Source organism: Labrus bergylta, chromosome 3 (genome assembly GCF_963930695.1).
Source record: "Labrus bergylta chromosome 3, fLabBer1.1, whole genome shotgun sequence".
Lineage (NCBI taxonomy): Eukaryota > Metazoa > Chordata > Actinopteri > Labriformes > Labridae > Labrus > Labrus bergylta.
Window position 1 is genome coordinate 20,184,066 of NC_089197.1, and position 20,354 is coordinate 20,204,419.

Sequence of the window (20,354 nt, forward strand, 5' to 3'; positions counted from 1 at the left end):
TGCATGTATGCAAATAGTGTTTGATTTAATTACATAACTTGGCATTCCATAATGACTTAGTTGTATTGAATATGTGGATCTCGATTGTTTATAACTGGACCATGTCAGTGGTGCATGTCATGAATGGAAAGGGCATAGAGTCACAGTTACACTCCTCATAGTTTTGCACAAGAAGCAGACAATATACAAATTATATAACGATTTATCTCAATAACAATAAGTTAACAAAGGGTCATTTTTACAGGTGCAAAAAAATGAACCACAAAATCAGGACAAATAACACCATATTATATAAAGATGAATGACCAAATTGAAGGTTTCCTTCCTTTTAATTGAATTAATGTTGTTATTGTATATATTGTGCAGGTCCTTACAGCATATGGTTGAGTTTAAATTTTATAATAAACAATTTGGAGATGTATATATTTATAAAGAAGAAGGCTTGTAACAATCTTACAGTATGATATAAAGTAAGTATTTACTGGATGATCACATGTATATACTTTATCAGAAATAGCACGAGTATATGATTACAGTTATTCGGTGTTGTCACAAATATATCATGAACCTGTTCTGAATGCTTTGTAAAATTAGAACAATTTGTTATAATGACATCCACAAACATTTATATTTCCATAAATAATATAATAAAACTGCATCACAGTGTGTAATTTACACATGTGTATGCTGAATATGGGACCTGAAATGAGGGTTACTGTATTAGGGGAGCATCCCATGTCTCAAAATGTTTATAATGCTAGAAACTTTAGAGCATTTTTTTTTTCAAATCTTCTACTTGAGTGTAGATAATTGTGACTCCTTGTGAGTAATACATATCAGTGTATTCCTGAGAATATACTGCTGCACACCTTTTGAAACCTGCTCTGGCTGCACTGTAATCAAAGAAAGCCCCCACCTCACCCCCTTCATCCTCACTGACTGAATGGTGTTCTCTAATTAACCATGCACAACAGGAGGAGAACACATGTTAATTTAATGTAACAAAAATGTTGATTTTCATGCACTCTCCTTTTAAAATATTTATGGGCTAGACTTGAATTTTCAAGATGCATCAAAGACTCACAGGGTATGCAAATATGTCTGCTTTACTCCCCAACAAGTTGGACTGTCTTTTGCTCTTTATGCCGGCTTTATGCTCCACAATCTTAGCTCTAAAGAGGAAGCCATAACAGACAGTTATCTCCAAACAGTAGGCTAGATTAATGTTTTAAGAACTAGCCCACACACACTGGAACATGCTCTGCTGCGACCAAAGTCATCCGTTAAAGTCTGGCAATAAATACCAGGATGAGAATATTCTATGAATGTATTTTTCTTCTGAATGCAGAAACAGTTCAGCCCAAGATTTTGAAGTAAACTATTTGACTGCTAAGACATTTCGACATCATTTAAAGGCAGAAGGTTGTTGCCCAAATCCTCTGATTTAATCTCTGACTAGTCATCTGATTTTTTTGCGGGTGGAAGGATTTCTGGAGGTGATTCCCGCAGTGTCCAAAAGGTGGCGCATGACACACGTGGAACACACACATCTGAGTCCCGGTTAGTCCGCTCCTGTGGAGACTCCACACACTCTCAGAGCAGATATCACATCTGAATCATCATGCATAGATGTGACAAATACTCAGCTAGGCTCTTAAAGGACTGTTTATGATTCAAGCAAATGAGGTGTTTCACTGTGAGTCGGGTCTTTTTTGTTGCTCAAACAAACGCCACGTTTCATATTCCAATAGTTGAACATTGTTGAGTGCTAGGAGGTGTTCAAGAGCAAAGTTTGCGCCAAAGTGAAGAGAAAGTTTCCTCCAGAAAGGTAAGTCATGCTTTCTTATTTTTCGTCTTTAACTCTATTTTCATTTAGAGCAGGAGAATGTACTTACACACACTGTACACAAAAAATTAAGAGCCTAAGGGCGATATAAAACTTACAAGGAAAAAAAGTAAATTTGTGAAACGTAGATTACTTGTGGTGTGCTCTGTGATGGAGATGTGGGGCGTTTTTCATCACCTTGATCAAAAAAAAAAGAGGGACAGTCAGGCGCACAGGGGTCTAAACTGATGTTAATATGACTTTTGAAGCCACTCTCTCTCTCTCTCTCTCTCTCTCTCGCTCTCTCTCTCTCTCTCTCTTCTCCTTCCTCCTTCAGCTCTGTGTGACTGCAGTTAACAATCTGAATTTGCTCCTGCTGTCTCCTGTCTTTGTAAGTAAATTTCCTATTTCTATTGTGTGAGAAACGATAGTCCTCCGTTATGACACTGTGTTCAACATGAACAGAGGATGGGCTGAGTGTTGTAATGTGTGTTGGGCTTCTGTCTGCCGTTCATCCTGCTGCAGATTTATAGATTACAACTTTTCCATCAGTTGTCCCGCTCTTGTCTTTTTTATTTATTTATCGTGGTCTCTCACTGGTTTGTCCGGGGTCCTATTACAATTGATTTGTGTGTGATTGTGTGACATCTGTGGGACACCCCTAAACTGCGCTGATAATTTCAAACAAATGTTCAGTGAATACAAATATAAATATAATTTTTAATAAAAAAAAAAAAAAGGCTTCTGTTTTTGGCTAATAGCCTAGTCGAAATAGTGGTGTTGTTTAGGTGAGTCACCTGACCGGAACCTTGTTTAAATGTAGGTGTTTAATGCTGTTAAGACTATAAAAAAAACTATAATAAACATTTTTGGTAGGCTATAGATAAATCGGGAGGCTAAAAATATAATCAACTGAGTCTGCATTGACGTGCTGATGCAGCTTAATTGTTTAAATTGTATAGGCTACCTTATGTTTTAAAAGTCCTGAAGAAATTTAAATAAAACAAAAAAACTTAGACGTCCGTCTATATTCATTACCTTCATTACATATAAAAGAAAAACATAAACACACTTGTAATTTTGATTCCTGAAAATCTGTCTGTTAAATTAAATTCTGTTTTTCTCAAAAACGACAAAGTCCTGAATATCAGCTGTTTTTATTCAAGTGAATGTGACGATTTATTATTATCTAATAATTAATGGACAGCGTTAAAATAATTGTTAAGTTTCACACTTTGTAGGCGTGAAGAATAGGAGCCATTCTTACCTTTGTAGGACTATCTGTCAAAATAAGTGTCTTATAATCTAAATAATCAGAGGTGCAGAGTGTTAAGCCCTGTCTATTAAATGTTCATAACTGAGGAAAAAAACAGCAATGTTTTAAGTTATAAATCCAAATGTCTTTTTGAGATAAAACACTTGAGACAAAAAACTACAACAAAGACTCAAACAAGCTTATGTACAATTTAAGTGCGTTTTTCAATTTATGAAACCGAAAGCTTTTATACCACACAAGTCTGAACTTGTCCCTTTGCCACATGTCATTTCCTCGCAGCTTTCGCTCACCTCTACTATGATTTGAGCGTATTTTCCTCTATTGAAACGGGGATTTTGATACTGTTACACACAGTTGAATGGGGCAGCGCGTCATTTGGCTTCAAATAAAAAAGGAGCCTGGTAGTTTTACAAAGGGGAAAAGTCAACTTTAACTTCACAGTCGCGGTGCCTATGAGTGATGTTCATTTTGGGCTTATTAAAATGACTAAACTACGGACAGTTACAACCATCCTCCTTGACTCTACCTTTATTTCACCACAAATCTCTCTCTCTCTCTCCCTTCGCTCTCTCTCTCTCTCTCTCTCTCTCTCTCTCGCATCTCTTGTCTGGGAGGAGGAGGAGGAGGACGGGGGGGGGGGGGGGGGGGGGGAGTCCTGCCTCTTTGCCTTCCTCAGATCAATGCCCTGGCCACTCACTTTCTGATGTTGCACGACGGGAAATGCTTTGAATACTTGCGACATGGCTGCGCACATTGATTGCCAAGATTGACAGCGACTCTACCCATCGTATTCTCTTGTCTGAGTGAGATAGATAGAAAGAGAGAGAGAGAGAGTGAGAGCTAAAGAAGAGATAGGCGAACAACAAAAGGTACTTGTAGTTTTGGACAGCTGAAGTTCACAGACAGCAGACGGGATCCCCTCATATGGCCCCGTGTGCGCCGCACACTTAAGTTTTCGCTCAACAGATAGCTCAGTGATCAATTTCTACCAAACGCAGCGTAGTGCAAAAGTCTTTACGCACGGGAAAGGACGCAGACATATCACCTCCACGGCTCAGATCCTCAAGGTAAACAACACGTTAACTGTACTTTACAACATGCTCTGTTGTCTTGATATTTTCTTCTTCTGTTCTTCTCTAATGCTGATTCCTAAAAGTCGAGCGCGCTGTCACTGAAATGTTCTGGGACAGCGCGCGCACTTTGCTTTGCAACCATTTCAAAAGTTCTCTATGTCTTTGGGTCCCATTTCGTAAACGGGAGAATGGCTGTCAAACTTTAAAACTGCGATTATTTGATGCGTCGCTTTCACCAAAACAAGCCGGAGTGCACGCGAGACGAGCGATTGGCGCGGGGCTGGCTCGGAGGCGCTCGGATTGCCCACAAAACTGCTATATCCGCGCGATATTCAACATCAAACCTCATCAAAACTAAAGTCTGGACCATCGTGAATCATTGTTTGAAAGTTTTAAATCTTGGTTTTTTTTTTTAAATCTTTGTTTATCTCTGCAGCGTCAAGCCGTGCGAGCGGATACAGGCTACTTTGTTTAAATGCAGCGTGAAGATCATCGCAGACCGCTGTCACTGAGAACACTTTGGCTAAACATCACCAATAAGAGGTGATTCTTATTTTACAGTTTAACTTTAATGGGCTGAACGCCTACTTTAGGGTTTGTGTTTACATGTTCCGTAACTTCCTCGGGCTTGTGGCAGTTTCTCTCATGTCCACACAGCGGTACTATTCATTGACGCTGACGCGCGTGCAATGAGGTTTGCTCCCCGTGTGTGTGTGTGTGTGTGTGTGTGTGTGTGTGTGTGTGTGGGGGGGGGGGGGGGGGGGGGGGGGGGGTGGGGTGGGGGGACTGGGGGTGTGTGTTTGGTGCTGAACAAGTTGATATGAAGCTTTCGCTCTGTATCATTACACGTTAATATATTCAAAAATGACCTCTCAGTCGTTTAGTCTAATTTTCTAATGCTAGAGACCCCCAGTTCCTGGCCGCCGTGTAGCCTGGGAAATGTCTCTTCCTTAACTTTCTGAAGAGGTCAGGGGAAATCGACCTCCAAAGAATGCAAAAGCCATAAATTATATTCAACAATCGCGGGGCTTGTCCATTTAGAGAAGATGTACTTGAACAGACAGTTTTCCATTTAAGCCGAAGGCTCTGAAGCTCGGCGCTGCCGGACTCAACACACAGAGGATCTCTTGTCAAAAGTGGAAATTTGCATCAGAAGCTTTCCTTGTTGTCATTCCTTTATATAATTCAAATAACAATCTGGCCTGTAAACGGTAGATATATGTTGGTATATTTTCTAGAGCTAAAATAGACATTTTAAATGTTTCCAAATAACTTAAAACTTGTACTTTCTGATTGTATTTTTTGCTACATAAACTCAAATAATTTTCCAGGTGCGTCATTAATACGAAGACTAAGTGATATATTGACGGAGCATGAAAATGACAGTGTGTTGCGAGAGATGACATTTCATTTTCAGATGTTTGAAAAATAAAATAGTGAGGAAAAAATGCAGACTGCTGCACGAGTCATAATAACATTTAAATACATATAGGAAAAGTTGAAACCTTTTTTTTTATTCAATAGAATTCTTATTTTTGTCCTTTTCTGCTATTTATTAAACAATGAGCACGTGCGCTTTGCACTACAAAAATAACACACCTGTGGATAATTAAACAAACCATCCTTTTCTCTCGCGTGTCCTTTTTAACATTGCGTCTCAAACAATGACACATTGTTCAGTGATTATCCTCAGTGAACAGAGAAAGTCTTTGGAGAAAAAGTTTTTTTTATCCTCGTACTATTTTGTCCTAGACAGTTGCTCGTAGTGCAGCTGTGTGCGCAGGTCTCCTCATAAGGTAAGACGGTTCTGAAGACCAAATGCGAGTCTAAATGGCACATTTATAATTAGACTGCCCATTCAGCACATTGTCCTGGTGTCTATACAGGGACACTCGGCTCTGTCTGTGTTACAGTTTGTGTGTGCCGGCTGCTGTAGCTCAGCGTGACGCTCCCAAAAAGCGCGAGAGGGGAAATCGTGAAAAGCGGCGTTTGAGCGCTTTGATGCCTCACAGCCGCTGCTCTTGGCTCTTATTTAACATCTCTCACTTCTTTATGTGCACACAAACTACCGGTGTCTGAATTCACCACCTACTTCCTTTATACACTTCTCTGATTATGAGTTTTAATAAATGTAGAAATGTCTGTATGACTCCCTAAAATTATTTCTGCCATTTGAAAACATTGCCAGAGACAGATGGGCTTTTATTTCGCCTTAATTGCAGCTGATTTAAAGATTGATAAAAAAAAAAAAGAGTTTCTGTTTATAAGTAAGTCTAACTTAACATAACTTCTGGGCAATTATATATTTTATAAGCACTGGTCTTGTGCATTGTCTGTATGTTCAAGGAAAAAAACTTGCGCGTGGATCTCGGACTGGCTTCAGATTTTTGCAGGACAGAGAAATGCAGCTTTTCCTACCAGAACTCAGGGTAAGATAGAGACTTGCTTACTCTGATGTGCCAGTATGTTGAAAGATTTTAGGACCTTCACTTTGGCATGAAGGGAGAAGCCACCTGGCTTGTCTAAACACATCCTGCACTCTGTCCAAGTCCAATGTCTCCCGTGTTGCAGGAGAGTCTCTGCTGCTGAGAATCAATTATTTCATTCTTATGCACTGACTTACTTAGCTTTTTCGTATTTATATTTTCTTCACTTGGAAATTGTTTACACTAAGTTCCACCTTCTAAATGTATCTTTAGCTTTTTTTTGCTCAGCATCTAAAGGTAGATTTGATTTAAACTGAACTCTTGTGCCAGCAATTAGTGAGATCAAAGAAAAGGCAGGAGAGAAAGAGGGGGCGAGAGAGGAGAGGAGGGAGAGGGAAGGGAAGAGTGATTCAGAGAGAAACCTGCCTTACGTGAAATTGTTAGAATATTTTTATATAACATACTTGTATATTAACTATTGATTTTGCTTTAAGTTGAATCCAGAAGAATCCTGAAGATCTGGTCTTTAATATTTTTTTTCCAATCTGGGATTTTATCATGACTGTGACTTTATTGAAAACAAAAAGATACAGAAATGTCTTCATCATTGCTTAGCTCGTCGATCTATTGACACAAATATCTTGCAGGTTTGCGTAGGTTTTATCTCATAGCCTCACTATTCTGCTTTCAGTTTTACACAGCACAAATGTCTCTGCCAGACAGAATTCCAACGTAATGATTTCACAGTTGGAGAAGGAAAAATAAAACATTCTTATATTGACTTAATCATGTTCAGTGGGATCATACATGACATGATTATCATTTTCAGAAACCATACGGCAGCACTAATAACAATACTGTAAATTTGTTTTAAGCAGTTTGAAGAATATTTCAGAGAGATGAAGAGGCTGCGCTGTTCGCTCTCTGGTCCTTGGTATCTTTAATTCTCATTAAAATTTCATCGTGTGTGTGTGTGTGTGTGTGTGTGTGTGTGTGTGTGATAGAGAATGAGAGTGCTCCTAAATTCCCTGTCATGTGTGTATGCATGAGTGACACTTTTCATCTTCCTGATATTAGGCAGAGACTTCTTCACTCTTTGCGCTTGTGATAGCCACAACGGTTGATTTAGATTTGAAACGTCAAAATCCAAAAAGCCCCCACCCTCTCCTCAGGTGTCACTTCAGGCCATGTACAGTATATGGGAGACTTTAAACGGCGCACTTTTTCAATGCATGCCGTGTTTTGCAGAAAGACCCCTACTTGTTCCAAGTGAAAGGATGCTGCTGCTGGATTGCGAGCAGGCAAGAGTGGAGCTATAGAGAATGAGGAGGGTCAGCTGAAGGGGGGGCAGGCACTAGTCTCCCTGTCTTTGTGGTGTTGGAGGGAGCTGATAATAAACAAGATGAGAGGAGGTAAACAACAGCAGGCCCAGTAAAGGTTGAGGAGAGGGACAGCAGATGTTGTGACATCTGTCTATTTAAGTGTTATCTAATGTGCTGCAGGATGTCTCCACAATGATCCCAACCGAAAGTGCCCAAATATTTTTAAAATTTGTTCCCTTTAAGAAGTCTGATCTGTCATGATGCTAAGTTTTCTGTCCCGGGATATGTCATTATGTATTGCATTTTGTATGATACCTGCATACAGTAGCTTTTGGTAGTGTAGGTGTGGATATTGTCTGTTGTGAAACAATGTGGATTAGTGTTTCTAAATAAGGACATTGTTTCTTTTTTTTAGTCTGCACCATTGTCTCCTTAAGTGGATCAGCAATGGTGATGAATTCAGTCAGTTCATAAAGAGCAAAGAGGTATCACCTTCTAAAAAATTCCCGTTTTACATAATAAGCTGTGAGAAAGTGAAGCCAGACCAATTAATAGAAGACGGTTTCATACAGCAATGTAAAAGACCAACTGTTTACAAACTACAGTTTTACTGAATTTCATCCAGCTTTTTGTATGTATTTACCACCATCACTTTAAGAGAGTATTCCTTGAATGCAGGTTTTTCTAATATCAAAGATTTAACTGGAGTGTGTGTTATTTTTAAATTCTGAATCACACAGAGCACCTGTGTCCCAACACTTACTGAACATCGGCTGTTTTTCCTGCTCTTTTAGATCTCCGTGTCCCTCTGGCTGCTGTAAGTGAACAGTATTGCTGACATTAAAGGATTACAGATGAAAAAAAAAAAAATCTAAATATGTGTATCTTCACAGGAACTGCATAATTGCACAAGCAACCTAAGTGGCCCATTTTGATCTGTATCATTCACTCTCCCACTGAAAATGTTTTTCTCAAAATAATTGGACATTTTCTTTTAGACCATAGCATAGTTGTGCATAATTAACTTTGATTTCAAAATGCAACAGTCCCAGTGTCTGTTGATTTAAAAAAAAAAAAATCACACATTAATATGTAGAGTTAATTGGAGGGGCCTTGGTGGCCGTATGTTTCTGACACAGGTCTGAGACTGTAATCAGGTGCAGGAATTAGTCGGCCTCATTGTTTTTTATGAATCACATGACGATTTGTACAGTGGCTGTGAAGATGATTGCGTTTATTTCCATATCAAAGAGGCACACAGTGCAGCCGGGCAGTAATTAAAATGTGCTGGATTTTGCAGTCCTCACACACACACACACACACACGCACACACCAGAATATCTTTTTCCCTCACATGGGGAAACAGAAACAGAGCATATGTGTATTAGTACCCACACACATATGCTCACTTTCCATACAAATACACATACACACACGCTTGCGCACATACGCACAAACACCGCAGATGGACCAAGGCTGAGAACTGTCAGGTTGTGTGAAAAGAGTGCAGGTGGTGGAAACTGAATTTTAAACGAACGCTCAAGTCGTTCTGTTTTCCTTTTGCAGACACTTGGTCGTAGAATCCAAAGCTTTATTTGTACGTGTGTGTGTGGCAACCATTTTGTTACCCACAGTTTGTGAAGGCTGTTTATTAATTATTTTTTCACTTTGACTCAGTAACAGCTTTTACTGACTGCAGTACAGTAACCTTTAATTAAAGTCACAGAAAATGAAGCCTATTTAAAAATGTGTTAACATTTCATGGATTGATTTACAGTCTTTATACATTTGTATAAATGACCTTGCTGCAGATTGTCGGGATTCATTAAAAAAGGAGAAAGAAGAGGAAGCGGTGATCTTTTTCACAGAGCGATTTCTGTTCAGCTAGAATTGGAGAAGCTCTGAAGACCTGAGATTGTGTCTTGTGAGTGAACAAGGGAAAAGAGATTAGTGTAATGTGGTCTTTTGCACTGCTTACACACAAAAGAGTCACAACAAGGCTTTTCCTTGTGATCCCCCATTGTGTTTGGATCAAGTCTCTTCGGGGGAGTCACTGCCTTGGAAGACATTTAAAAAAAAATGGGACTCATTGAAAACATCAACAAGGAGAACTGTGACAAGGAGAGTTTTCATGTTAAATGATGTGAAAAGTCCTCACATACTGAATATGAACTCCTTGTTTGTAATAATTCAGTTCATAGGAGGCAGTAGTTATTTTTGTTCAGGTCTCCACTATCTATAAAGCTTGGCCATCACAACTTAACCCGTTGGTGGATGTTGATGTTGAAAACCAGCTATGATTCAGACAGCCTGATCTCTTTTGAGATGTAAAAATGCTCCATTTCTTGTGCGACTTAGCAAATAAATATAGGTTCTTCATGTGCAGTGCAGTCTTAAGAATGCAGGGAGCCGTTTTTTGGCACAAAGTTGATTTTAAGCTCAGATTGGGAACTTAGTTTCTGTGTGCATATTTGTGTCTGTACTGTAGCTTGTAAATAGCGCCTCTGTGCACATGTGGATACCCTTGATAGATATGTGATTTCAACACGATAATGCGCCACTGAAGCGACAGGCCATGATGAGCAATTAGATCTTAATGTATCACTTTGATCTGTGTTGAGATTTATTCATTTCACATGTGAAGTAAGCTTATAGATCAGATTGAAGCAGTTGTTTCTTTTTGAGACATGCCTTTAAACAAAAATACATTTTATTTGTTTGCCATTGAATTTCACACACACACAATTTTGTGTGTGTGTGCTCTTAAATGGAAACAAACGCAGCTCATTAACCACTTCATCATGGAGCAGCTACTGTCACATCTAAAACAGGCGAGGACATTATGGAAAGAGAGAGCGTATTAGGCCAGAAATCAGATTCCCAACAGCTTTTCCTTTGGAAAAATGCTGATGTTCGATGCCAAAAATAAATCAGAGTGACAAAGAGCGAGGGTGGGGGATCGATGGAAAGGATCTTGTGGCTCAAGTTTTGATGAAGTTAACCATGGCATATCCCCCAACCCAGGCCTTTTGTTTCCTTTCTGAAAAATGTCTTTTTACACAACTTGGATGGGCTTCAAGACTTTGCCCTTAATGTGCATTATGAGAAAATGGATTCAGCAGACATGACCACAAGCTTTCACTTGGTCTCTGTCTGTCTTTGTTACCCTTCTATCTCCTTCTTTCTCCCACTCTCTCTGAATAAAGGGAGGAGGTGTTTAGACCGTATTGGTGAAAAGATGAGCCAAAACCAAATTTTCTGAGACATTCTGGAAACCTCTGCACAAAGAATAACTTTGGTGTTAATGCTGCTAAAGTCCCTTCTGATGAGGTGTTAGTCAAACAAACTCTGCCCATTCTAGTCCTTTCACCTGACCTGCACATGTTCAACTTGCATTTTCATGGTGGTTGAGAATACTTGTACTTATTCTGTGGTAATATATATATATATATATATATATATATGTGTATGTATGTATGTAGAATTGGCATCAAAGCTTTGGCTGACCTTTCCTCTTTTCATTGCTTACAAATGGTAGTTGTCTTCATTCACAAAACCATATGTTGGATATAGCGGATGGATTTTTATGCAGTAGTAACAACTGTTGAAAATAATTTGCCAAGTCTAAAACAATTATTAAGAAACCCTGAATGGTTTAGTAGTAGATGTATAAGGGAAGGCTACTACAGTAAGAAAAGCACCAAAAGGCAGACTACGGGCTCAGAGAATAAAGCCAAAGAAAGTTTGTCTCTGATAATGACTTTCTTGAATGGGACTTAAAGAGAGAAATTGGCTGAAATGATAGAGAAAGTCTGTGGTTTGGTGCAAGCAGTAAATTTCCCATGAGCCTCTTTGACCATCCAAGGGGATAGCCACTCTGGCACACGCCAGCCGCCCACACACACACACACACACACACACACACACACACACACAAACATTGTTAATTCTGCCAGGGAGGTTTGATTGACAGGAGGTGGGTGTGGACTAAACTGAAGGGGCAAGAGTAAGAGTAGGTGGCGTCCTGAAGAACAGTGACACTCGTTCGTTTTTACACTTAAGACTATATTCTTTTAGATCGACAAAATCTTTGCTGAGGACACTGAAATGATAAGTATTAAGAACCAAAAACACAGATCCTTAGCTTATAATTGGAACATTTTATAACTACAATTAAAGAGACTGCACACTTAACCCAATATACACAAATGACTTCAAAACCCTCCATCCTACGCTGTATTTTCATATGCAACTAATTTGCACCAGCGATTTACGTTTGCTGTCAAAGCTTGTTCGCAGAGTTCGGTTCATTCACCGCAGTGGAGTCACAGGGAAGAGTGGGGGTGGATTGCGAGGCACATGACTTCTTGGGGTGTTTCTCTCATCACAGTTGATGTTTGGAATATTTACCATGCTATGATGTTTCTGCAAACCTGCAAAGTGTTTAAATTCCCAAACCATAACCATAATGTACTAACCATAACCACAGTGTTTCCTTAACTCCAACCAAGTGCTTTGAACTGCCGAAACATGCAAAAATGCAATTATGCCTTAGTTGCAAGGAGTGGATATTGTAGCAAAAACCATGATTGATAAATGAACATTGACAGTAAACTCTTTGCACCAACATTTTTTCATGATAGTAAAAAAACTGAAAATACCCCCTAAAAGGCATTTTATCTGATGACATTTCTTGTTCTCTATTGCAAATTAGATGAGTATGAACATGAACTGAAGAGGACACGTTCAGACTTTGTAGTCACAGTCAGATGGTTGCTCGTACAGATGCTCATGCAGCAAGACTGAGGTTGAGTTTTTGTGTCAGCGAGGAGAAAGGCTTTATGTCCTTGGTTAGGGGTGGGGTTGAGGGAAAAACTGGGGAGGTACAATGTTCCTCCTCATCCTCAGCAAAGCTAAATTTATTGGTCACCATCTGCAGGGTGGAGGAGTTTGGGTTGTGGCCAGGCCAAAGAAAGGCTTCTAATTAAACAGTCATCATTATCAACCTGTGGTCAGTGATCATCATCCCCAACACTGGTTCCCCCAAGATGAACATGGAACCGTTGAGGCTTCTCATGAAGCCCATGTTGGTCTGAATTAGAGCAGAAGAGGAGAACAGAAGAGAAAAGTGCTAGCAAGAACATTTTTTTTTATCTTCTCTTGGCAGAACAGGCAGTATGCGGCCCTGTGCCATACCCACTCAGGTTTAAACAATTACCAGACATCAGAAAACCTAGTTGAGCTTCAGTGCTGGCACTACTGTCGCTCTTTTGACTGCCATACTTCAGGACACGGCTTCAGACATGGCCAAGTGTCTCATGTAAGCAGAGCTTTCGATAATTTCAATTAGTGTAAGAGGGTGTAGCCTGCAGTATCTGTATCACTGCTGCCTGAGGAACTCTCCTTTGAGGGTGACAGCCCCTTAATTCACTATTTCTTGGTTTGATGTGTGAGTGACACAGAGGCGCTCCAAGAGGCTGGCAAAATGGTTTATTAGGACCTAATTAGAGCCATGTGATTAAAGGGGAAGTGACTGTGATTAGGAGACCTGCAGATGATGTGCAAACATGGATGAATATTCAAAGGAGTAAAAGCACAGTACATATTAGCTTGTGTGTGTTTGCTTTTGTGGAATATGTGAGCATTTGAGAGTCCAGGCTGCCTCGGAGTAGACGTCTTATGATATCATCTTAACAACAGCTCCACAGGGGAAGGGCTTTACAAATTTTAACTTATAGGCAGAAAATCCACACATGAATATGCAACTAAAACCTTACATCTGGGAAATATTGTGTAACGTTATAAATGTAAGAATTTTTTAAATTGAAAAGCAGTTACTGTGCTTACAATATTAACAAAGTATGAAGATGACCTGTTTGTTGCCTTTGTCTTAATGGTTTCAGTCCGGCATGTAAAAGTTATGCTGAGGACTTTCACAGCCAATTGAACATGAAACCTTGAGGAATGTTCTGCAGAGCCAGGTTTGCCTCGAGAAGCTTAGGGCACTTGCAAAGAATCACACATTCTTGTGAACTTCAGAGTAAGTGCTGTTTAATCAAAGAGATAAATGGTCCTATTATTATAAGTCTCCATCAATAGAGAGATTAGCATTGGGCTTTTTTTCTTCTTCTTCTTGCCTCACAAACTTCTGACTTTTTTCAGATATGTGATAGCCCTCACCATTAGAAATCATTTATGGGAGTGTTCTGAGGGCAGGGGATTGTCAGCAGGGCCTTGCGATTTTTTACAATTTCACAACTGACTTCCTCCTTAAAATGACACAAGCTTACCTGCCTATTACTCCCTTTGATTTCTACAGTACATGCCTCTGCGCTCTGAGAGGTATTCATAATAAGCTTAGACTTCACTGGCTTCATTGCTAAAGGGTGCTTATCTCTCGGCTATTCAACAGAAAGAAGGGTAATATTTTTCCAATTTCAACATTTTACTGTCAGGCCACAGTTTGTCCAAAACCACAAGAGCAAGAGTGTGAACACATGGATATATGGACACATACATGCACGACATATGCACAAGTACACACACAGAGACACAAACGCACACAGACAGACACACACGCGCACACATACACACACACATAGGCTCTTCTTAGAAAAACTATTTTGCCTTTTAAAATTTGAAATGGTACAACTGAGGATTTTGCTTGGGCTAGCTAGAAGTCCCATATTTTGCACATTTTATTTTGAATAACTCAATATTTTAACTCACATTTCTAAAGCTTGTGGGAACCATTATGCCAGTTTTATTTAACATTCTGCATGGCTCATTCAATTTAAAACCCTGATTAGTGTTTTTCTTTTATCACGTAGATCATACTTACCTCGCAGCACTTACTGCGCGTTTGGACACGCAATTTAATCTATGTACATTTTCATTTTGTCCCACTGGAATGTTCAGAGCACACTCAGCTTTAGAATGTAGACTCACATGAAATGTAAGATATACTTGAAAACTAGTTTGCGGTGAGCGGTAGTGGACGTGGAGGGCCTTTTCTCTTTTGCTTGGAGCAATGTCCGTTTTTCTTGTAGAATAATGAGAAGCATGTGCCGGGAAAGTGAAAACAACATCTTTCATGTGACCCACCTGTCGTTCTTTCAGCACAGTTAACACGACCTCATGCTACTATTGTCTTGACAGCCACACTAAAGGGCCTCTTCCTCCTGCTCTTCTACAGACTTCTCGTCTTTATTATTTTTTTATTTTAGAAGCTTCAAATGGTAGCAAACGGAAGCCAGCTAAACCTTAATGACTAGCAGAATTTAAATACACATAATCTGTAGGTGCAAAGTGTTTGTTTGAACTCCATCTTTCTGCAACAGTTTACAAAGTGCAGAGTGTTGGTTTGTACCATGAGTCTAAGTGCTCCACAGCCCCTCTGCATGTTGCCCCAGCCTGCTGGGTTTCTCAGTTTTACCACTGCTTGTGCCATGCTGTAATGGGCTCCCAAGACATGATGGGAATAAAATAACCGCTTGACAGTGTTTTTCTTACCCCCCTCATTCTCCATTAAATGTGAAATGTGCCCAGAAACATGGGATATACTGTATGGTGTAGGTTGTGATGTCAGTTGTTATTGTTGGATATGGGAACCAGTAAATTTTGGATTATTTTCCACAATCTGCTGTGCAGAGTGCATTATATCACAAAGGCCACATTGTAGCTGGTTGGGTGTAGAGCAGTGTTGTCTCTCTCTCTCTCTCTCTCTCTCTCTCTCTCTCTCTCTTGTTCTGTGCATTGCTAGGCCACCTTCTGTGCTTCCAGTCCAGACTGCAGCTCTACTTTGCCCATTTTTCTTTCCTTGTGCTGCAATTAATTGACAATAAGCGTGTAGGGTACTTTGCAGAATGAGAGAAAACCATGCATTAAAAAGTGTGCAGGCTAATGGCTAGGAATATCCAGATTTCATTTTTTTTCCTGTGCAATTTGATCATTTACAGAATGTTTTTCTAACATTATGTTTAGTTCATGCATTTCAAGATAGAGTTAGTTAAAGTTTCTCTGTGATCCATAGCTTTAATGATCAATTAATCAAGGTTTGATAAATTCATTACTCCCATTGCAGTACAATTGGGACTCCGACACTGCTTTTGTTCATTTAAGTAAATACTAAAAGAGCCTGCTGTTTTCCTGCTAATTAAATTTGCCACTAACATATGCTGGCAGGAACCTCTTACCTTGTTTGACTTATTTATTGCCTGACTGTGGAGGTAATTTGACCTTTCATTTCAAAGGCCCTTTTTTTAATCCAGAAAAGGAGTGTTAAACTCAATTATACTAGTGATCAGTGGCTCAAACACTACATTTGTTTCCTCTGGGGGGACAATCCAAGTACACAACCCTGCTCTCAGCTCCTGGTCTCATACTCCTGGCCCTTCCACCCCCACAGGGCAACAAGGGGGGAGAGGTAAAGTAGTAGGAGGGGGGAATGGGGATGGGGCGGGTGGGAGACATGAGTGAGATGAGAAAGGGAGAATGGAGAAAGAGAGAGAGAGGAAAGTGCCCCACAGTTCCTGCCATGTCACTGGAGATTTGTGTCCTCCTTTTAAATCATTTCCCTCTTAAGAAGATTAAGAAGGCTGAAATATTCTCAAACTGATCATTTTCCCTCCCCCTAAATGAACTCATTTGCATTTGCAAACGCTGCTATTAATTATGGATTTAAAAAAAGACAAATGACCTCTGCCACTGTAAATATAAAGAAGAAATGGAGGTTATAATGTTAATTGTTAAAATGGATGTACAGGGGCCAGTGAAGCCAGAGCAAAGCATATGCTCCCATCAGTATTAGAATAACAGAAAGGCGAAATAATCCACAGTTCATGCATAGTCTTTTTTTTTATTAAATGAGTTGGAAAAATCTGTCATTCGCTTCTCAGGTAAACCAACTTCATTCTTTTGGTTTCCATGAACAAAAAAACAGACTATAAAGGGATAACCATAAATATGCTATTTTTGAACAGGATTTAGAGAATCATGCTGGAATGTGCTGTTACACTGTAGAGCATTGAAATACAAGTGAGGAAGTGAAGAGAGATTTTCCAACATCAAATATGATTGTTGAACTGCAGTCCTTTTCAGTTTTGAGAAAACTATGACCCATTTTTAAATCTCTTTACTCTGTGACATACTACAAAGAGCTAAGTTTGAGCTACACTGTGCTGAACACCCTGCTAAAAAAATATTGTCAACTTAAGCTTGCCTTTGCAAATCAAAAAATGCACACCAGTAATAGGAGTCATTGGTGGAAAAAGGCCACTATCAAATAGTGCGTCTCTGCCGGCTTCTCCTCGAAACAAGGCAAACACTGAATAATTTGTGGACACCAATGCCTTGCAGTAACCTGATCATTTATGGATCAGTTGTTTCCTTTCTGGTTTAATTCACCATGTGATTGATTTTCAGTGCAAATACTGTTGGAAAATATCCACACTAAACCGTGCCTGAAATAGGGAATCATTTGAATACAGATGCTTACGGCTTAGGCCTTGTCACTGGAAACCACTCGCAGCCAGGAGACAATTGCAGGTTGATTATGTTGCTTCTGACAGAAGTTGCAACTCCTTTGTACGAGGCAGCGGTATTTGCATCTAAATGCTTATTGTAGACATCTAAACAGCATAAAGACTGATTGTAAATGCCAGCTGTTGGGTTGTAATCGGAAATAAAAAAAAAGAATTTCAATACAGAAAATTGGGATGGAAATGAGGAATTTATTTTCAAACAGTGGAGATGAAATCAATAAGAAGGAAATGACAACGTTTCTGGTGCTAGTTCTATTTGTCATCGTTCATTGAGCATGTGTACAATCGCATATGAATCTGTTTACAGTTAGCTACTGTATGTTATATCTTAACTGGTGGGTTTATATTCAGATTAATTCTGTCTCATTCTTTTGTAACTGCTGCAGTGCAGTTGTTAGAGATGTTGGAATTTGCTGTTGGATAATTTAATATTCTAATACGGCTAAAATACACTCTACCTTTGGTGTTGTGTTTAGAGTTATTTGAGGTGGTTGGAACATGCCATTCCATGTTTTGTAATGCTGCTGTGAGAATGCATGTGTTTGTATGTACACTATGTGCAGTTTTACAGTATACGTGGGTGTACACTTGTGTGTCTGCTTGGTGCCCAAAGCAGAGTGATGCCCCTGCTGATTCTGCTCCTCTAGCTCTTTGTCCTGCTGCACTCAGTGTGTCTGCCTCCTCAGGAGACTGGCAGCCTTCTCTAGTGTGTCTCCACAAAGGCCTCAGCTTCCTTTGAGGTGTTAAAAACTTCCATTTATGCATCTCCCTGGACAAAAAAAAAGCACCAAGCCCATTTGAGTCCAGTAGCAACACAGGCAGACATTGTGGCCACGCTTCTCTAGCACTCATTTCACAGATTCTAAAACCAGTATGTGGTGAACAGGATTTGAGGGGCTAAAGTGCCCCATGAGGGCCAGGCGATAAGAGGGGAGAAACGCCACCACGCAGTAAACTAGAAGATGGGTCCAGGAAAATAAACACATTACCTGGGAGAAAGGAGATAGACTTGTTTTCATGCCCCTGCCCCCAACGTAACACATATAAGACACAACCCACACTACGGAAAAAAGAAAAGGAGAAAGGAAAAAAGTGTATTTCTTAGAAGTTAAGAAAAGAGAAAGACAAGCCTATTTTGTGGAGTATGCAGAGGGTATTAAAGAGAATGGATAGGTTGCACGTCTTCCCGTTCGGGAATACTGAGTATCAGCCACCAAGGAGGAAATACATTGTATTTGCTGGTCATTTCTTTGCATTCACCCTAAGTCCGTCGCCCAGTAAAGAGACTTTATTCTCGTTCTTTGACATTGAGCAAATGGTAGATACTCTATTTGCCAAGCAGCACACAGCTTTGTTCAGCCACAGCACTGTATCTTTATCAGCCTATTGCTTGAACAACATCTGAGTAGGATAGCTACTAGCTTCAATGGTTGATTTTTTTTTTTCTGCTACCTTATTTGCCACTTTAGCACTCTATTTTTTTTGTTTTTTACTCAAAACAAAGATATCTTAACTGAGGTGACGCTCTGGTTGTCATTTCTGACACATTGGTGCGAGACATTTTGTGAGTGTCTAGTCTGCAGCAGTTCAGTGTCAGAACAGATTCAGCCCGAGACACAAAAAGGGTCCGTTTGAGAGAGACAGAGGGGGAAGATAAAAAGACGAGAAAAGAGAGCTTTGCAAGGCTGTGACAGTTAACGGTGTACTGGAGCATGAAGCAGCTGTTTGCACGTGATTGACCTGTTTCCTACACCAAATAATTCAATGATATGGTGGATCTCCTGTAGAAATACAGCTTGTTCGTCCAAAGACAGCACTGGACTTATTTTTTCATGCACGGTTGTCAGAAGTGAATCCCGCATGTACGAAGTGAGTAAACTAATGCTAAAAACGACACCACAAGTAACTACATCCTTTAAATGACCTCTTTACCTAATTCTACCTGAACATTAAAAGTTGCCGGACCAGCTCTTTCCCCTCATTCCTTACTGAGCTGATTACTGAGTGCATGGAAGCTGTCGATTCATATTTCACACGTGAACCCACAGCAGAGGGGATTGACTTTATGGAACTGGATATTTAACAGACAATCACATGTGTTCGATTACTAAATCAGACATTTTGTGCCGGAATGCCCTGCTTCTGCCTATTTCCCTATTTCCACTGGGACCACTGTTACATTCCAAAGTCCCCCATGCAGTCCCCGGCCTGACTGCCTAACAGTGTGGCTGCTGCTTCTGCAGAGATAACCACACAGCATCCAGGTGGGGAGCAGCCTGCTGATGGCATAGATTACCTCTATTGTCAAAATAACTCACTCGGCAGAATTCCTACTTTAGCATGTACGGACACAGGAGAGAGTGAGGATTTGGGATGGAGGATTGGCAGTTTTAAAATTTTTTTTTTTTTTTACATGTTGCAGATCTGGATGAATTCCAAACAGAAGTTGAAGTACAAGTTTTAGCTTTCCTATGCATACACACTCAAAACTACACAAAGTTAAATGTACATTAAAATCAGACGCATAAATATAAAAACACCTACATACATAAACCTATTCTATATTTAGTAGTTTTGATGCAATACAGAGTGCATGAAATATAAAACCTGTACTTGGTCAGAGCAGCAGTGTAGTGGTTTATTTCCCCTTTGCTGTATACAGTTGTGGTGATGTTGTGTATTGATACTGAGCAACCGTCACATGATGGTTGAAAAACACAACTCTCTGTTATGGTCAGTGGAAATTAAATTAAGCATAGCCCACACCGAACAAGAGCACATGTCTGGAATTTTAAGGTTCAGCAGATTTGAAAGTGAATCATTCTGAGGTTTCTCCAGAAGCAGCACAGTTAGTATGATGTAGTCAAACTGTTTTTATGGGAGTTTTCAC

General features: G+C 39.8%; 1 protein-coding gene across 5 annotated transcripts in view; it reads left to right on the top strand.

Moving 5' to 3' along the window:
• Positions 1 to 1,617: 1,617 nt before the first annotated feature.
• The window catches only part of sox6 (SRY-box transcription factor 6), a 131,837-nt gene continuing 113,100 nt past the window's right edge, over positions 1,618 to 20,354 (top strand). For 3 of the 5 annotated variants that reach the window (XM_065952916.1, XM_065952919.1, XM_065952920.1), the window contains exon 1: positions 3,769 to 4,168. The gene's annotated coding sequence lies outside the window, so the exon portion shown is untranslated. Of the gene's footprint in view, positions 1,829 to 2,115; positions 2,217 to 3,768; positions 4,169 to 20,354 lie in introns of those variants that run through there. The other 2 variants (XM_065952917.1, XM_065952918.1) reach the window with 2 other exon arrangements.